General features: G+C 39.7%; 1 protein-coding gene across 7 annotated transcripts in view; it reads right to left on the bottom strand.

Annotated features, from left to right (window-relative positions):
- Positions 1–20,686, bottom strand: part of NRIP1 (nuclear receptor interacting protein 1) — a 75,927-nt gene that overhangs the window by 37,245 nt on the left and 17,996 nt on the right. Inside the window, exon 1 of one of the 7 annotated variants that reach the window (XM_050333796.1) lies at positions 11,306–11,325. The exons of the other annotated variants lie outside the window; for them this stretch is intronic. The gene's annotated coding sequence lies outside the window, so the exon portion shown is untranslated. Of the gene's footprint in view, positions 1–11,305; positions 11,326–20,686 lie in introns of those variants that run through there. 7 annotated transcript variants of the gene reach the window in all.

The following is a 20,686-nucleotide window of genomic DNA, read 5'->3' on the forward strand; positions in this document are numbered from 1 at the left end:
CTACGAAACCACAAGTTTATCCAATGGATTTGGCAGCACTATTCGAATACAACTATCATCACACTGAAGGGATGGGCGCTCTCTTCAGAAACTTATTTGCACACAGAATCTCCAATTCCACCTCCAGTAAGTGTGTGCCAACTAGGAGTAGCCTTCTGTATGTTTAGTTAGAAAGCAACATGGATTCCTGTGTCTGAAAGTGCAGAAAAAAGCATCACCACCCTCTCTCCATCTGTTTTAGTGATGGTATGTTATTGGTCATATTAAACTGTCAAATTTCTACAGAGAGAAAAATTAAGTACAAATGGGTTAAAACAACCTCAGCTTAATCGAAAAGAGCCAGCATCACACTTCAGAACTGTCTTTTACTATTTCTAGGATATCCACCAGGCAAGTCCTTGAGGAGATGAGGAAGGAGTCACTTGTACCAGCAGAGGGTGTTGTGATTCTTCTCTGATTGAGCACTAAGGGCTTCGTTTAGTCTGGTTTTGTACAGTCATTTTTTAAGTACTATAATCTGTTTCACAGTAACAAAACACATTTAAGTTTACTGAAGAAGGACGCAGCTTCGGTAGTTATGTCACAACTGCTATAGCACTACCCTCCACCTTCCACTAAAATCGATTCACTCCCTGACTCCCAAGAACCCCAGCTCTTCTCACGAAACAACCTCCCTGTTAGAAGGCTCTAACAATATTAAGTGTTAGTTTTCAGTAACATCAGTGACGGTGCCTTCTGTGTCAGCAGAGGAGGAACTTGCACCATACAGATGCTTTCCCACAGATGTACCAAGGTTTCCAAAGCATTTGTTACGCCTGGACAGAGGGCCACGGTGTTCTCGCAGCACCTGGATGTCAGAAGAACCCCTGTGATTACTCAGAGCAGTCTCAAGGTGCTCTCAGCCACCTCTGCTCTGCAGCCCTAGGGGACCAGGAGGCTACAGGGGACACACCACCTCAGGTGCCTTCTCCGCCACATCGGGGACTCTGGTAAAGGGAGACTGAGCAGACCCACACACGTGTGTTTACCGATATTTCTGCAGAAAGGTGTCCTTTCTGCCACCTTTGAATGACAGGACACCATACAGGCAGCCAGCTGTGGTTTTTATAAAACAAAACAAAACAAAAAAACGCAAATAAAGTTTAGTCACTTAGCCTATTACACAATTAGTGCAGTACTGGATCCTAAGCTGTGTTTCCTAGAAAACTTTCCATTTTACCCCAGAGTTACCAGGAAGGGGGATAAGAGGAGACCAGTTTAAGTAGCTCACATGTTACATGTTAGCCTAGCAGAAAACACTAAGACTTATTTTCACAATATACACAGCTGACTGTGCAGCATCCACAGTTTCCTAAGTTTCTCCAACGTGTAACAAGACAAAAACATATTACACGTTTTCCAAACACCAAGTGTTGTGAAAAGCCCCAAAACAAAACCAAAGAACTCCTACTGCAATATTTCAGCTGAGCACGGTGATTCAAAGACCCAACGAAAGCTTTCAAGCCACATAATTGTTGCTGCCAAGTATGGGACACGTTGTGTGGCTCTGCCAAAAGCAGAAGCCAAAAGCCAAAAATTACGAATTAGCAGCTTGCTTCCAGCACCACAACAGTCCAGTGAAAACTTTCCAAATCAGGCTGTCCCTAGGAGAGTCAGACAGAAGCAGTGAGTGCAGTCGCACAGCACTCAGCCACGACTCCAAGCCTAGAGCAGCCGCCGGCACGCCCATGCACCCAAACCACAACCATCACGACAATGTCAAATCTGTCAAGTTGGACAGTCACTCATTTCTACCCATCTGATGGAAGTGGTCTTTGTGGCTACAAGTCCTCATAGATGGCAAGTTGCAGAGAGTTGGGTTGTTCTCTGCCCACCTGGTTCCCTACATAGGCATGCTCACACCAGGACACACAAGTCATATAAAGGACCAGACAAGTATTTTATAGACTATCCAAGCACAAGTTGCCCACTCAACCTTAATTCTGCCATTTACTAACTGCTGATTCTGATGACAAAACGTTCATATTCTTTAAGCATAAGCCTTATTTCCTATGCAGTGTATCTCTGTGCAGCAGAAAAAATGAAGGAATAAAGATGGCAGAACTTAATCTAATGTAATCTCTTCCCACCTGGATCCCATTTTTAAATAAAACCATACTTGCTAAAGGTGCTATTGACAAAAACATCCTCTCAGGAGCAAACACAGATTCTCCCACTGGTACCAGTATTAACGACAAACAGTTGAAAAATCATCTTGTGACTGACCACATCTGCCAACATTGCTGACATGACTTCCCAGCAGCATCCAAAGCAGCCCCTGGTCTAGCACCACACGAGACTTTTCTAGAGACAAGAGTTGTAAATATGATTCTTATTATTATACATTGTTATGCTTTTTGTGAGCTACCCATAATATAAAACACAGAGATTTTTAAGTACAAGTTAGGTCGGGGAGGGCTATTAGTTTAAGTAAGATGACTAAATAGATAATTTGGTAGATTGCCCTTTACAGTGCTAATGTACTAATACATTATCAGTACTACTATAATAACTAAGTTTTCATGAAAAAGGAAGCAGCACCAGATACAAACTAAGTACTGAAATAACAGCTAATACATTAGCACAAATAAATCTTAGAATGGTTACAAAGAAAAACATATCAGAAAAATAAAAATTAATACTACTATGAAATACTAGGTACATCTACTTCATAAGAAGCCTTATCATTAGCGTAATCAAGTATGCTTGATATAGCTGGCATTCTTATACCAGTATGCAATAAACTACCTATACTAGTATATAATATATTAATTAACTACTACTTGAGAGTAACAGTTAAGGGCAAGAAGTATTACATAATGTAGGTTAAAGTGATCAAACTCAGTAATCCCTTCCACATCCACAAAGGAAAAAAAGTCTTAGTAGATTATTGGCATTTACACAGAACTGCATCCAGCTCCAGGGTTCCCAACACAGGAACGACGTGGATTTGCTGAAGTGACTCCAGAAGAGGCCACCAAGATGATCAGAGGGATGGAGCACCTTTCCTATGAGGAAAGGCTGAGAGAATTGAGATTGTTCAGCCTGGAAAAGAGAAGGCTTTGAGATGACCTAACTGTGGCCTTCCAGTACCTCAAGGGAGACTGCAAGAAAGATGGAGAGGGACTTTTTACAAGAGCCTGTAGTGACAGGACAAGGGGGAATGGCTTCAAAGTGAAAGAGGGCAGGTTTAGAGGAGACACTAGAAAAAGATTCTTCACTAGGAGGGTGGTGAGGCACTGGAACTGGTTGCCCCAAGAAGCTGTGGATGCCCCATTCCTGGAAATGTTAAAAGCTGGATGGCTAAGCATCCTGGTCTAGTGGAAGATGTTGATGGCAAGGGGTTGGAACTAGATAATCTTTAAGGTCCCTTCCAACCTCAACCATTCTGTGATACAGTTACAAACAAAATGATCTTATTCTACTGAGATCTCAACTAATACCCAGGCATCTTCAACAGCTCGCTAGTAAAACCTGATGCTTAATTTAGGTCTCCCAACACCTCTCAAACACAGCAGCAATCTGCTGCAGATGTTTTGTCAATAGCAATAACTTCCAAACCTGTGGACACCTTTCCAAAAGGTGCATCTCAAAAGAAGCGGGGCTGACAACCTGCACAAATAGCACTACTCATTTTGGGGGGGTTCATTTCCTGCTTCAGACATCTCAGACACCAATTCAAGGACATTATCAACACTTCATATTACATACACTCATGAATAGGTTTTATTCTAATATTTAACTTGTGTCCTGATCAGGAATTACATGAGCATTTGCAGAAGAATAATGACTGTATCCATGTTAAAGATTGAATGTGTTTTGCTGAATCAGGACCCTGAACCTTAATGCAGGTTTTTCTCATTGCTGTACCAGTTTATTTTATTCAGTACAAAGCCACCAACAACCTTTGAGTTCTTATGCTCAAGGTCATTTTTAACATTCACAAGCACAGCTTTTTGGCTGTCTGCAGAGCACAGAATTTTTTTAAAGTGCATTTCAGAGCAAAGTGATGTCTGGAAACATCTTTAAGTGGTGAAACACACCCTTTAAAGTTACCTTAATCAGTTACCTTTTAATAATTCTGCTTGGCTACCTTTAATACTATAGGCTCTAATTTTGTCTTCAATCTCTGCACCCACCCATATCTGGAAGGTATAAACATGATATAAAAATCAGTTCCAACTCCTGCAATCTCAAAGTCTAAGCTACACCTCCCACTCTTACCCTTTGAAGGCATCCAGTATAGTTTAAGGTCCTTGAGCTCCTTTCCTTGTTCCATCAGACACAACATTTTCTAAATTTGCACTTAAAAGGGGGGGTAGGGTTGGGAGCTACCTACATTCAACAATAATTTGCAATATAAAAAAAGTCCACAAGTTTGTTTATATTATGCTTTATAAAGTTAAACAAGGTTCCCTATTACTCAGACATCTTCTTTCATCACCCCAACTAACCTCCTTAAGCTTCTCTATCACTTCTTTCTTCTTATAATTAACGATGTGGGATTGAGGGGGGTGATATAAGTAAGCCCTTATTTTATTCACACTTCGGATTGTGCTGTACTAAATATTATTAATATTTTGTCAGCACCTGACTGCTAAAGAAATATCACAAGCCTGGGGAAAGAAAACAACAGTGTTTTGTGGTGGTTTTTTTTAGCAGTCTCTGCATCATCACTGAAATGCTACATTGCCAATGTTCACCTTCAAATACTCTTGTTTAAATACTCTTGTCTGTAGAAATCTCAGATATTACAAAGCAAGAAGCAGTATACTGATTACAGATAATACAGCTAGCCATGAGAGGTGAAAAGCCGAACTGTCTGGCAGTCAGGCATGTTTTGTACACATGCACTGCATGTGTGCCTCTACATTAGACATGCCTACTTTTATCCTGGTACCCCAACCACTGTGAGAAGAGACTAAAAAGCTGACAACCAGATAAGCCCAAAAGAAGAGTGAATTACACTTGTGCAGTGCCAGCAATCATCACACTGTAATGCTGTTGCCATGTGTCCTGAACAGCTGAAGCCAACAGTGTTCAGCAGCAATTCCTGGTTATCAAGTGTATTTGGCTTCTCAGTTGCCAGCAGCATTTCCTTCTCCAAAACAGGCTTCATTTTATCTTCAACAATATTAATTCCTAGGTCATACATTGACTCAGACCTCTCTTGCTCTCCAGCCAGCAAGAGTGTCAGAAACTCATCTACCACAAGCCTTCTCTTGCTATTTTGTTATTTCACTTTACAATATTCTCAGTTTAGAATTGCAGGTTCTTCGCTTTATACTCAAGCCAGGAATTCCCTTTTTACTGCATGCATCTAAAATTTACAATGTATTAGGCTCTCTTCTTTTAACCTTAGAAATTCAAATGCTTGTGAGCCTCTAATACCTAAGTTTTAGACCTCTTGACTATTTCCTGGCATATAACTCAAAAGTGGTATCAAATCTCACATTAAAGTCAACAGAAACTTCAGTGCAAGAAGGTGAGATTTATCCTGTTTCTAGTTAAAGCCATAAGCTTAAGTAAGGATCACTTCCTTACATAAGAACCAGTAATGTTTTAAAATAAATAATAACAATAAAAATAATAAAAAGTAATGGAAAGGAAAGAAAGTTCTTAGGTAATTATCCTGAACTGTTCTCCCTTTCTAGATAGACCCTTTTAGAAACAAAGCCTCTCATTTGTCTTGTAGCAAACATAACCCCTCTACCCAAACACATTTCCTTTATAAATGAACACACTCATAACACTCCATACTCATAACAATTTTTCAAACTACAGCACATCTTGCCAAAGTACTGGCTTAGGAGAAAACTGGCACACTAAAATTGTTCTGCTTTTTCAGAAGACATTTTAAGTTTCTATTTAGTGCACACCACAAAACATAACCCCAGTTTCTCAAGGTGTGAAATGGTCCATTCAACTTTGTCTAATTCTTAATATTTTGCCTGTAGTACAGTTGTTACCACCGCCACCCCCAGGCTGACTGATTTAAAGAATCAGAAACACGGAGCTTTCACAAATCTTTTAAACGCACCCGAAGATTTCAAAACATTTACAAAACCTTTGTCACTTTTCAATTATTTTCTTTTATGGATGACTAACAGTATGTCTGTGCCAAACACAGTCATAAAACACATTCTTCAAGAGGCATGAATCTACATAAAAACACAGATTTGCCAAATTGAAATCCTGTAAGAACAATTATTTTCCTCGAGTAAAAACAAAAAGCAACTGAAAATTAAATTTTCAGCTTTCCAAACTTTCATTAACATCATAAAAATTGATTTGAGCTATTAGAAATGTACATAAATGTATACAACCATAAAAAATAACATTCTTCCATTATTCCATCTTTCCTGTTGTACAAGTGCACCACTATTGAGAAACCACAGATAAGCAGAAATGCAGTACTGGGAACAGGCAAATTGAGTACTAATTTCAAAAAGATAAGAGACTGAATGCTGTGGTTACCACTCTAACCTTATAGAACAGTTGCATAGGTAAATATCGGATGTCCTCCTACAGGCTGTCTCAACTTTCCAGGGTTAATGGATCAGCCATAATAGGGAGAGAACTGACACAAAACTCTAAACCTTTCCTCCTTGTTATGTTTATGAATTAGTACTAACAAGCATCAAACAAAGTATCAACAACAAAGTACTGACCACTGAAAAATTAAAAGGACCTATTTTCTCACAAGAACAAAATTAACATTATAGTGGCCTCCAAAAGCACCAAACAACCAACAAAAGCAACTGTACATAGAGCTCACTTACACAGATGGCTCTATGCCGTGTATCCCAACATCACCAAAAGGATCTCCCATGCTCATGAGGAAGTCTTCCCCTCTGATCTATCACATTCACAATCCGAGTGTAAAGAATAGACAAGAAATGTCTATGGCAAGAAACTCATGGAAAATTTCCTTCCCTTAATTTTCTTCTTATGTATAGAGTTTTCCACAGGAGGAGCAGTTTGGTTCTGGAATATTCATGCTCACTACCACCTGACATCAAGGTTCATTTCTCTGTGAAAGAGTCTCCAAAGGATAATAAAGTAAAAGCCTGAACACTTGCAAGAAACATGTAATAATGCAGAGAAGCAGTAAAGATTACTCCTGCCCTAAGCAAAGGGAATAAACAGATAATCGTGGAAAAGAAAATACTAAGACCTTCCAAAAGCTTGCTACTTAAGATCACAGGGAGAACTCAGTCTTTAAACAACCATCAACATCTAACATACGTGTCTTTCAAGGCAAGCCCAGTCAGAAATTCATATAAACTCTTTTTGTGATCCAAACCAGAACGCCCAAGCTGCAGCTTGCTGGCCAGATCCACTCCACTGTAACAATTTATCTGGCCATCCGCCCACTCCTTGCTGTCCTCCCCAAAGGCTAATTAGATATAGGAAGGAAGCAGGCAAGGGCTAGGGGAATTACTCTCACATCTGATTTCCCACTGCTGTGCTTCATAAGAACCTGCAGCCTCTGCTCTATCAAAAAACTGGGCAGGAATTACCACGCAGTAATGATGGTGCTCATGTAAACTGTCACATGCCTGCTAATATATGTGAATTTTGCCCCACGTAGAACAGCCACTCCTGCATCAGCACCACTGCTTATCACCCACCAGAGGTTTGTGTTACAACACGTATGTGCTCTATCCTAACACAGTCACCCCCATGTCTACAGACATGTCACCTCAAGTCCAGACCCTCCACTGCAACAGTGGCCCCCTGGAGAAGCTGAACATTAGTTCTCCAAACCAACAGGATTCACACCAAAACCAGGCAAGAAACGTCTTAAACTCCTCCCAAAACAGGAACGATTCACAGAAGAAGGCTCTCCATGCTGAGTAACATTTAGCTGTAAGTTGAGAGTGACTGCTAGCTGCCACCACAACTCGATCAGGGCATGCATACTAATGCTCTTGGACTGCTGCCATATTATCCATATACGTTTTATTATAGCTCATCTCCTTAATGTGCAAGACATTTATCTTTGATTCTTTCAAAATGAGAAAGAAAAAAAAGAAAGCCTGATACTGTAGAACTGGTTTTAGCACTGTGCAGACCATTTAAACTGGGTCACTGTAAGCTCTTCAAGCAGCTGTTTCTTTGTCATCACACATAAGCAAAAGCACCAAGTCATTTTTTGCCTTATTAACAAACTTTTCTGAATTGTAAGGGCTAGAATTTCTAATAACAATCAGGTAAACTTCTAGACACAGCTTTTCCATTTATCAGCAGGAAGTTTCAAAATTAAAAACATGAAAAAAGAATTTTGCCCACGGAACCCTCCTCTTTAACCTTACAACAAGCAAACGGATCGTTGAGTACAAAGACAACAGTGACTGAACCTGAGCAGGAGAAATCTAATCACATGAATCAACCTACTGGCTTCAACGCTAGTTAGTCATGAGGGGGGGACGACAGATGGATGACGGGACAAACACAAAACTTGCAAAATTGAGTCCACAAATTCAAGGGCAGATCAATGCCCATGACTGACACAGAAAAATAAGCAGGTCTCACAGACACCAACCAACCGTCATCAGAAATGTGAAGATATCCCTCATTCCTGAGGCAGGCAGTGGAATCAAGGAAGGCAACTGAGAAACAGCATCGTTTCAACAACAATGAAGGCTCATTGATGTGTGCTTTTCAAACAAAGGTACTGCACTGTATTGTATTTTAAAAATGGAAGCTCTTCCCCAAGATTTTTTTTTAAGGATGAACTGTATGAGATGTCCTGCAAAAACATGTCTCGCTCTAAAAACCTGAGAATTGGTAGTGTGAAAAAAATAAAAAAAAACCTTAACACAATTGAAATGCATAGTTAAATTAACTTGACCAATTATTCACAAAAACTTAGCAACCCACATGAAAACAGGATTTGCTAGTCTTCATGACTTCATGATAAAGACGCTAGTCTTGATGATAAAGAACATGCAGCAAATCCTTTAATCCACCCATCAAGAAATATCTTCGCACTTCTCAGTTGTTTGAAACTGGAAACAAATCTAATAAAGCACCTTAAATGTCTGCAGCTTCTAGAAGTCATACTTCCTTACAACCACTAACATGACATATCAATGTCCCTCAATGTCACACAACAACACAGAAACACTGGTTATGCGTCACACGTGTTTTCTATACACCACACTACCAACTCCAAAAAGATAAATGGCAGGAAAGGTCCAGAACTTCTGTACAGCCTCAGTCACACTCCTCCATCAGGGCAGTTAGGGTTTCAGTTTTCAGTAGTCTGTGTGGGTTCACCAAAAGCACAGTACAAAACCTGGACACATTTTGAACTCTGATTTCTGGGTCTATCATTATATGTGGTAGAAGTGGGTGAGTTCTTTTCCTTTATCAGCTGCACATGGCATTTATACTCTCCTGCCTTCTTCTCTGTTCCTGCTCTCCCCACACCCAACTTGCTGCCAGAAAACAAATATCACAAAACATCTCCACACTCTTTTTTAAGAAAAGTTTAACAAGCAATGCTTACAGCCTGCTGAACTTGATAACGCCCCTGTAAGAGATTTCCCCCCATTAGTCAGTTGTGTAACTCTAGTTCTGTGAATGTAAAGAAAAACACTGAGCAGACAGTTTTCTACTCTTGAAATTTAAGAAAATAATTAATTTAAAAAAAAAAAAGTTCTTGGCAACTGTTCCTTTGAGAGGGAAGCTATGCCAGATGATGGAGCTGTACATTGGAGCACCTGGGTTACTCCATTCTCTCATCACAGCCAAAGAGAACAGCAGAAACCAAAGTGCACAGTTACAGTGCTCCAAGTTCTGTCTCACATTACAAAACTTTTGCAATAGGCATATATAGTTGCAAAACCTTCAATGAAACCCCAAGTTTTTGCCATGCCAAACTTGGCTTTTCATCAACAAATTTTTCTTTTCTTTTCCCTACATTTCTGGAAAAAGGTAAGAGAAGCAGTTATGTCTTAAATAATCCACAAAAATAAAAAAGTCAAATGGATACAGCTGTTACAGGCAAACAAGAAAAATTACTGGTTCTCATTTATGAACTAAAGGAATGATATTTTTATATCATTATCAACAAAACAACAGAAAAAAAGATGATACATGACCTCAGACATTTGTAATGACGAGGTTAAAGAATCCATGTTATTTCTCGTCAGGAAAGAATATATTCTGAGATGACTTAGAGATTTTCAAAGTGCTGATTGAAAATACATTAAATAGATCAGTCCTGCGGAAGTATATACTGCAAAGGGTGGTGGAATAAACTGCCACAGGTGGTGACTGAAACAAAGTTTAAAGGAGTTCAAGAAAGACCAAAATTAGTTTCCAAGTTAATGATGGAACAGCAGCTTCAAATACAGTCACATTGCTTTTTGTTCACGCAAAGTAAATCTTAATATTACATGCCATCATTTTAGTGCACCTTCTAGGTCTTTAATATTGCACACCATTTGCCCTTTTTAATAAAGCAGGTTGTACATCCATTTTATTAAAATATTACAGTGATTAATCTCAAAAAAGAAACACTGACACCATACCACTACTCATGCATGGATCAGACCAGCCTTCCCAAAAATCACACTTTATATGGATTCAGGCCATCCTAGACCTCAAATATGACTGAAAGGCATTCTGAAAAGGATGCTCCCTGGTATTACAGCTCCCCCAAGTTGAATCCCACATACCCAGCCAACTCTGATGTTTTTCCCACCTCATTTTCCTTCCCTCTGTTACACAAGAGGAATCATTACGCAGTCCACGCTGTGAGACTATTTCAGCTTTCTGAAATCTTTAATCTGTGCCTGCAAGACAACGTGAATACAGACACACAGGGCTACGCTAAGCTCGGGCACTGAAAGAAGTTTGTCCTAAACTCTCAAAACATTTGATGTTGCTTTTATCATTTTCAAGACCTAACTCAAGAATAAACCTCTTTGAATATGCCTTGAAAGAGATGCAGAGGATATACAGGAAAGTAAACAGTGCTTAGGCACAGGGTATAAATAAAGCGAAAAAAATCATTAAGAAAATTTAAAAGGATTCAGAAAACAAAACAAACAAAGAAAACCAACAAAAAAACCCCACCACACAGACAAAAACATTAAGAGAGCACAGCATCCCAAACAAACAAACAAAATAAGCAATAACAAAATGAAAGACAAGGAGATTAAGAACTCAAAAAGTAAATCAGATTTAATCCAGATACTTTTGGTCAGCCACGTTACATTTCCTACGTTTCAATCAGCACGCACACACTCACCCAAATAGCTGTATCTTAATCCACACCAGTCTGGTTTTGCTACTCAGCTCCAGATTACATCCTTGTCCTTCCCAGAGCTGAGAGACTTTGATAGGGTTTGGTTACACAGCTCAGCTCATCACCCTTTGGATCACCCTTTGGATGCACTTCTTGGATCAACAGAGCCACCTTCTCTCAAACCTCTCCAACCTCCCCAGCAGCATCTTCTTCAAACCCTTCGAAGTCAGTGCCTGGGCCACAGTACAAGAGCAATTCCTCAATGGATGACGGTCAGAACACACATGAGGATGGGGAGAAGACATGGGGAGGGCAGGGGAGCAGGAAACGTGATAAAAATACTGGACGAACAAAATGAATGGAGAAAAAAAAAATTGATGGTTCCACACATGGAGTGCCAATTACGAAAAAAAAAAAAAAGGTGAGAACCACCCCTTTAAAAATGTAACTTTAGGCTTTAAAATACATTAAAGGAGGAGAATCAGCCTTACTAGTCAATTAGCTAGCTTTACTGGGTACGAGCTTTCTTGAGCTAGTTTTACTTGAGCTTCCTCTAGCCCCGCCCTCCCCCAATTCACAGTTTCATTGTGAAAGAATTTAATTATTATTTTCATTACCAGACGCAGACATTATAAAATGAGCCTGCACAGAAACAATGAACACTTTAGGAAAATAAGTGTAATAATAATGAGAATGATCAGTTTACATTTTTCTGCAATAAAAATGAAGCCACTTTCAAGGCCATTTTTTAAAATATACTTGAATAAAATAATTCATAACAGTCATAACACTAAATGTGACACTACTCCTTTTCTTAGAAAAGGATTAGTCCAGTGCCTTAAAATGTTAATGCTTAATAAAAAAACTGTTTTGATTTGATTTAAAGTTCCCTATCAAAAGTGTCCTGAAAAATTTAACTTGAACACATTTCACAATGACTGAATATTAAAGCTTTCTTGTTTTGTTCTCTAAAAAAAAAAAAAAAAATCTGTTCCAGAGATATCACTTATACAGCATACCCAGAGAAAGAATACTGCAGCCACCAAAAATTTAGCTTGAACACATTTCACAATGACTGAATATTAAAGCTTTTTTTGTCTTGTTCTTAAAAAAAAAGAAACAAAAAATCTGTTCCAGAGACATTACTTATACTACATACTCAGAGAAAGAATACTGCAGCCACCATACAGTATGCTGTTATTCCAAATAAACCACCAGAAAATTCAAGAGGAAAAAAAAATAAATGGAGTTTTCAAATTAAATAAAGATACATGTATTTATTTAGTCAGGAGTTTTGCAGCATAAATAAAAATCTCAAAGCCATGAAGTAATAAAAATACATTTTTATGGATAAAATAGACACAACGTAATGGTAACATCTGCATGTTACTTAATAGTCCAAAATTGCTTAGTAAGAACAAAACATGAGTTCTTGTGCTATACGTGGCCCGACTTAACAACACAGAGCAACACTCCAATTTCACCCAGGAACCAGCTTCAATAAATCATTTGCTTTCCATGGCCCACCACACACGCGCTGGGTGATTTACAGGTAAGCACCAAGCCTGTCACCAGGACGTACCCTGTGCTCTCCAGTAATAGTGTCCCCACGGAACTCCCCGTCTGACCACCTGTCACATCTACCCACGCTCACCTGTAAATCAGTCACTGCTGGAGGGGGGAAACTCAACAGGCCACTACTCCCAGCTCTTTGAAGTTCTTCCTGCTACGGAGCTGGGTGAACCACACACGTGCTCACGTCCTGCCAGCGATGCTGCAGGACTTAACCCATGTGCACTGACACAGGAGGAGGGAGGAGTCACGACAGGTTGGCTTCTGCTGCCCTGGAGGAGATGGCAGGAGGGCGATGCCCTGGCAGTGCTTCAGCATGAATCGTTAGCCCGAATTGGGCAGACCTCTGGATGCCCTGGAATGCCAACTTCCATTCTGGAAAGGTGTTGAGTCTTTACTCAGGTAGGATGGAGGGCATCTGACACTTAACCACTAAGCCATAATAACAGAGCACCTTTGTCTTCCCATTCTCAGATGTGGATGCCAAGCCAGAATTCACTTGACCAAATGAAGATGTTTACAGTGTAGGTGTCTGTATCTGAACAGGTCATGTAAGTCTTCCTTTACAGCCCGTGGGAAGAACTAGGCTCTTCTACTGAACTCATGTCTAAAGGAGGTCAAATGAATCACCCTCTAAAAGTGCCTGCTCCTGTTCCCTGCCTGGCAAGAGTTCTACAGGATTCCCGTTTCTCTTTGCTGAATAAATATCAGGTCTTCCCCCCACCTTCCACTCAAGAGTTAGACATTTATAACACAGGTGAGACAAATCCTGCGCTGTCCTAGACCATCTTAATCCTTTTTGTTTAAGAACTAGTAGCAAAACACTGATCGTGTAAGTTCTCAGCATTTCCCCCTCAATACCCTGCTCCTGGGTAACACCAGTCCTTCACGTAACTGCTTTTAGTTACAGGACACCAATTAACGTGTTTATTTCAATATTATTCATCCGTTTGAACTTATTCCTTCAGCACCTTTCCCTTCAGATGTCACAGGCATTGCCTGATTCTGATTAGTAACTCTTCTCATTAGCACAGAAACTTCCTCTCTTTGTTACCAGTCTTCAAACAAGACTTACCCAAAGATTTTACCCTTTAGGTGTGACCTATATATTTTCTTCTACTTTACTTCCTTAAGTTTTCCACTTCTTAAGACTTTTTTTTTCCTTTTGTTCTATACTTAAAAAAAAAAGTATTATCCAAAATCTGCCAAAAGCAGTGAATCTTTAGTTGACTTTGAACCAAGCTACCTGATCAGGTTTATCACCTTACATCTCTTCCTGAAGAGTCCTCATTTTTACTGGATAGTCAAGAACTAAAGCTATTAATATTCTCCAGTTCTCTAATTCTACTTCTGATTTATTTCCTAACCTTTTCCAGAAACAAGTCACTTTTTTATTTCCTCACTTCTAATCTCTAATTCCTCTTCTTCTAATCTGTATTCCCAAAACTCTCTGGAATCCAGACTGACAGGAAAAGGGTTAAAATGTGTTCAGGAAAGGGAGAGGGTTAAATTTTTTTAATATCCTCTCCAAAGCAGACATGCAAGCTGAACTCCCTCATCCTCTAGGACCAGGCAAACTCTCACCTGAGCAAAAAGAGACATGATACAGATGTACTGTTAGAAATTGGTCCCAGCTCCGTGAACTAACACGTATTAGTTACCTAACACTTAAAATGAAATTCCTCTCCCCTCTTCCTTCCTCATATCCTTCTATAACCACAGTCATCTCGGTTGGCTGTTGGGCATTTGCCAATGAAACCTTCAGACATCTTACAGTAGTTGTAGAACAGAGCTTTTCCAGGCCCAAGTTATGACTGTATTTATATTCCAACAGTTGGCTCCAGCTTTGGCGTGCAGTTGCCATGTAGCACTCAGAGAAAATCCCTCCTCCTCAAAACTACTTTCACTCCTGAACTTTTTTTTTCCACTGAATTGACCAACCTCACTGAAAATGGCATGGCTGGGAAAAACACCCAACACTTTTGCATGGGGCAAAGAGGGCCCTACTACAGCCTGTTTAGCTGAGGCCTTGGGATGGTGCTTTAAGCTTAAAGTACTTGGTTTTAATGGTTTGACAAATCTACTTTTCCAGCAGGAAGGAAGCTTTCCATGCCTGGCAATGAACTGTAGAGTATTCCACAAAGCTGAAAGAAAACAGCCCTTATCTAAATTTAACTTGCCATAGTTTCAAACTGGTCTGCATGAGGAAACGCCTTTTGCTTTTATTTCATGTAAAACATTCAATTAAATTCTCTCAGGATAAAAGCCCTTACGTATAAAGGCACGTATGCTATTTTTTCTTTCAAATATATCTCATTTATTCTCCCACATGACTCAAGTGGAAAAGTCTTAGCGTAGCGATTATAAACTCACATTAACCTGCCTTTCTTCAGGGGCAAAGGAGAACAGGAGAAGCACTGAGCAATTCCTCATCTCCATAGGCAAAGAAATAAGATAGGCCTGGCACTGAGCCTGCCAGGCAAGCTGACTCCACCAGACCAGGTTGGGAGCACATTTCACAGTCAAAAGTACTTCTCGAAGAACTTCCTGCCAATGGCTACTTGACATTAAAAACTAGGATGATCTAGGTCAAGTATCCCAGTTGACATTAATTGCTATGTCGGATCAAAAAGGCAGGCAGCCTCTCAGCCGGAGCTCAGGTCGCGTTAGGCTTAAAAGCAACCGAGGACAAAACCTTGAATTGTACCCAGAAGCCAAAAGGAAGCCAAGGCAGCTGTTGAAGAACTGCCCGAGCATGTTCTTACCACTCATGCCCTCTCCACACAGGCAGCTGCCGACCGGAGCTTGGGAGCACTGACCAAGCGCAGGCTCGAGAACAGGCAAGCCCAGACCCTCACGGGGAGGTCACACAGTCAGAGACAGCCTCCGTGACGTGCAACCTCTTAGGGACACTTTTCTGTGCCCTGATGCAGAAGGCTGGGAGCCTGCTGGCTGTACATACCTCAGACAAACAGCAGATTACAAAACACTTCAATAAAAGGACAGATGAAACGCTCCAGTGACTGGCAAACTACAGTACTACCTGACTTTAGTGCTTTATCTCTGCTGCTTCTTTTATCTCTACGACCTCTGAAGGCAAAGCACGTGCAATGTCCAACTGGAAAGGAAAGATGACCTGGAAAAGCAAGTCATCTTCAGAGCACAAGACCAAGTGACTCTCAGTTACCCAGAGAATTCAATGAGTACTTTAGAACACAATGCCTGAGAGTGTTGGCTGGAAAGCAGTCAAAGCTATCACTGCTAAAGAGGTAAAAATCAGAATAAAGGAATTAAAAACCTGAAACATTCATCTGATACCAAAGACCTCAGGAAACTTTTAATTTGTATTTTTAAGGGATGATGACTGATTAGGAACAGTAGTAATTTTGACAATGCACCTTACTCATTCAAACAAGACAGAGAGAATTCAAATTCACATTTTCAATCCCAGAGTTATCATCGTGGCCAATGCCAAGGAGGTCAGATTCTAGAACAACCACACCATGTGAAAGGTAGCTCCTTCCACATATTCTTCCAAAAATGTCTTACAGTAGATGATGTCGTACAGTACAATTTTCAGGTACATAATGAGTTCATGAAAAGAAGAGGCAATTCCATGAGCCCTTTCAATTAATATATTTTTCACAAGCTATAGCTGAAACATAAAACAACCAGGGGCTCATCTTACTCATCCACACAGCTTGAACAACACGGCCTTTTATAAAACAGACATAAAAGGAGCAGATTAATTTTTAAAGAGCAAAAGATGAAAATATATAGTTGTACTCCGTAACTCATAGCAGGTTTCCAAATTGTAATCAATATTTTCCTTTGCATTTAAGCACTCCTGAATCTTAATGCTTTTTAAATGTCCAAGTGCCAGAAATAATAATTTTATTACAGATAACCCTATATGATTAGAGTCTGGCTGTAGTTTTTGAAGTTCTTTGCAAACTCAATACAGGCTAAGTGCCCATTTGTATTGTTATAAAACTTCTTTACAGTGCTGTAATACAATAGCTCAAGCAGCAGACCCTGAGCTAATATTTAGCATATAACCTGATAACCTTGTATAGACCCAAACACAGCTGGAAAACCAAAAGTCTACATCAAGTCTAACAATATTTATATTATTTTATTCAAAAGTTTAAGAATACAGGTGTCAAAATAACTTTTCAAAGCAAGAAAAATATTTGGAAGTAGTAAGTTATCAGTCAATTCAACTATTCAACAACTGAAGCACGTGCAGTACTATGAGTGATTGACAGCTCAGTTAGTCCAGTGACAACAAAAAGACTTTTCACCCCACAAATACAAGCTCTTCAGCCAATAAAGATACCTAACACTTTGTCAAAATTTTCTGAATAACAGTTTTGGGCCAAATGCAAAATTGTGACAAGGATAGTTTTCTAAAACCCTAGCCTGTGTCATTTAAAATAAACAAATAAATAATAAACAACAACAAACCCAACCCTAACATAACAACAACTACAACAAAAAAAACCAATCTAAAACATATTTACTTAAGAAGTTGGGGTTTTTTTCCTGTTCAATACAGTCGATACCACTGCAGATCCATGTAGTGCATAAAATATTCAAATATTTTAACAGTTAAAATTAACCCTAAAAAGTACTTGTAGCAAGAAGTACACAGCATTTCACCACGTAAGCCAACAGGAAGCACCACAGTGTGCTAGTATGACTGGGAGAAAGTCTGGTGACTCTCCCAGCAATTACAAACTGGAGCAGATCTTTCCCATGCCCACTGGGACATTTAGGAAAAGGTTCTTCACTGAGAGGACAGTCGGTCACTGGAAAGCTCCCCAGGGAAGTGGTCACAGTATCAAGCCTGCCAGAGTTCAAGGAGCATCTGGACGATGCTCTTACTCACGTGGTTTAGTGTTAGGTCGTCCTGCAAGGAGGAGGGAGTTGGACTCCATGAGCCTTATGGGTGCCTTCCAACTCAAAATATTTTATGACTCTACTCCAGTATTTTCAGTCACCAAAATCTTGATAACCTATTGAGACTTCTCAAAAGGCTTTTTTGATTTGGAAGTACCTGTCATGCTTTTTCTGCTCCTGCATTCACAGAAGGATATCAATACTTTGTGAAAGACCTCCTGGAGCCTTCAGAGCAAAGCTCTGGAACACTACATATTGAACCTAGGGAACCTATTACCTACAGAAATTCCTAATGCAGACAACAGCTGCACAGATTAAAGACTGAAATTAGTGGTCTTCATTTATTCTTTTTTGTATGTTTGTTTTTAAGAGTTGTGGAGTTTTTTGTTTGTTTGTTTAAATTAGTTTTGATTACAAATGCACTGAGAAGTTAATGTAGCAATATGTGCCTTTCATAAAATACTAGGCTAGAACAGTCACTTATTAACCATAGTAGAGTTGTATTTTACAATGAAAGAATGTGGCACATGAGTCAGGCTTCTCATTTAATAAAGCTTCCTTCAGCAAAACTAGAGTAGAGTACCTCAGACACCTGACTCAAGAAGATCCTCTACTTAAATACCTGCTTATATGTTTTCTTTACTTTGGAAAAGTGCTAAAGATAAATAAAATGGAAAAGGAAAACAAAGGGGGAGGGGGGAACCCAGAAAGCTTCCAACACTGATGCAATCTCTTGGAAGGAAACATCTCTATTCGTTCAGAGAATCACCTAACATATACATTTGTGTTTTGGTTAATATATCTCTTGCTCCTCTTCTTGATCATCTGCAAGCAGGCTCTGGTGAGCCTACTGAGGGGGGAGGCAGTAATAAAATAAATTTAAAATAAGAGATCATTACTTCCAGTCCCCCGCTTTCCTTTACTTCCACTAGTACTCCTTTCCTCATCCTGCAGTAAGCTGGCTCAGGAAATGAAGATGGCACAAACATTTATGTTTTTAATAAGACAAATAACTGCACCTCCTTAAACTGCTCCCAGCAGAGTCATATCACAGCCTATGACTGTACCAGTGAAGTGGCAGCACGGATGGGCCAGGGATGAGACTTCCCTGCTCGGTGAAATTGAGCTGTAGTATCAAACTGTATTTGGTCTGTATACGTACAAATCCACTCTTATTATTCTCTTGTATTTCCATACCTAATTAAATGAATATGCCCAAGCTTTCTCCCTCACATATGCAATGTCATCCTTCGTGCAAGCATAATGTCACATTATTTGACAATGACTTAAAATGAAAATTGATGAGCAGAGGTTAGACAAACACCACTGATAACACCCATCACACAGGTAACAAAGCTTCTGCCTCTATATGACAAAAATCAAGCAACAGAGGCACTTTAATTCTTCAGACTAAAGCACAGGTCAGGTTCTTGTTGCCTTCTAATCTCCAAGTCTATCAAGAAGAGAAAAGATAAAAACCAAAAATAAGATTATTTACGCTATTTGTTTCTGAATAAAGACTAAGGTAAGAGGGTTACCTGTTGTCTTACCTAGGCTTAGTTTTTCTCCCTGCTTGCTCCACAGACCAAACTCATGCAATGAACTGCCAAGATGATAGCACCATCCTTGCTAGTTCTATGCAAGCATCTTTTCTAGTATTCTTTTCTTAAGTAATGCCTCCATGCAACTCCAGCCAGGTGTTTTATCACTGCTAAACTCAAGGAATGCTTGCATAAGCCCGCGGGACCCTGGGATGGTTCTCTTGCCACAGACTTCCTTTTTGGATGCTCTGTCTTACTTAAGACTCCACACACTTTAATGCCACACCTGTAAAATGTTAACAGTCCCATTCTTACCCTGTTTTACTGTGCATGTGGTTTTATGCTCCAAAACACAGTGGAGTGCTATTTTCAGCTACCATTTCTGCGTTCCTATATCACAAAACAATCATTAGCATAAGAAACGAAAACCGCAGCCAGACTTGGGGGGCAGAACCACTTGTTCCCTGGATGTAATCTACTCCTTCCAGCAAAAGGAAACAACAATAACCAAACGACCAACTCACAAGAGACCGTACAGTTTCACCAGTTTTCACACTGAGCCCCCCCGGAATCAGTGTATGGTACAGTTAAGGGACAGACTGTCCTCCTTGGAGAAAGCACACTTGCTGCAATTTAGTTGTTAAAAGGAACAACTAAAATAAGTGTTAGTATATTAAAGAGTGTTAACTGGTCACCAACTCAACCTTTACCTCTAAAAAAGAGCTCACTTTGTACAGGCAGTAGGGCTATTTCCCCTAAATTTAGGCATGTTCCACTTTAATCTGGTGTTCTCTCACAGTGTCAAAGCTTACAAGAAGAGCAGGAAACAGTGAAAGCAAACCAGGACAGGTTTCTCTTTAGAAACAGAATGAATATTTTTAAGCATCAGAAACATGCAATTTGGCATGTTGAGAGAGATGCACAGAGCTATCCCTTTTAAAAAAAGCCTCTTTTAGGACCAAAATATTTTATTTTCTCTTTCTCATAGGTATATGTTCACACGTTCTGATCTATTTTGAGAATGTCTTTCCTAGATTAATTTTTAAACTCAAGTCTGGATACTTTTTACCCTCTCTCTGCCCAGATATCCCTGTTGAGCCTGTCTGTTTCATTACTGGAGGCAGCAAGGACATGGAAGTCAGTCTGCCACAGGTTTGCATCCCACCCTTTCCCACGAAAAGCAATAAAAACAACACAGGGCGAGAGTCACCCTTACATACAGGAACAAGGCACAGCACTTACAGGGCAAGAGCCATAACTTCCTACAGCATGCATGCTATTATATGTACTTTCTGTCACAGTAGATGACAGTAAGCCACCTCATTAAATGCTGCAAGGCTTAAAAAGAAGGAAAAAACAGCACTGCTCT

This window comes from Myiozetetes cayanensis, unplaced genomic scaffold (assembly GCF_022539395.1).
Source record: "Myiozetetes cayanensis isolate MyiCay16 unplaced genomic scaffold, myiCay2020 scf5-8, whole genome shotgun sequence".
NCBI classification, from domain to species: domain Eukaryota; kingdom Metazoa; phylum Chordata; class Aves; order Passeriformes; family Tyrannidae; genus Myiozetetes; species Myiozetetes cayanensis.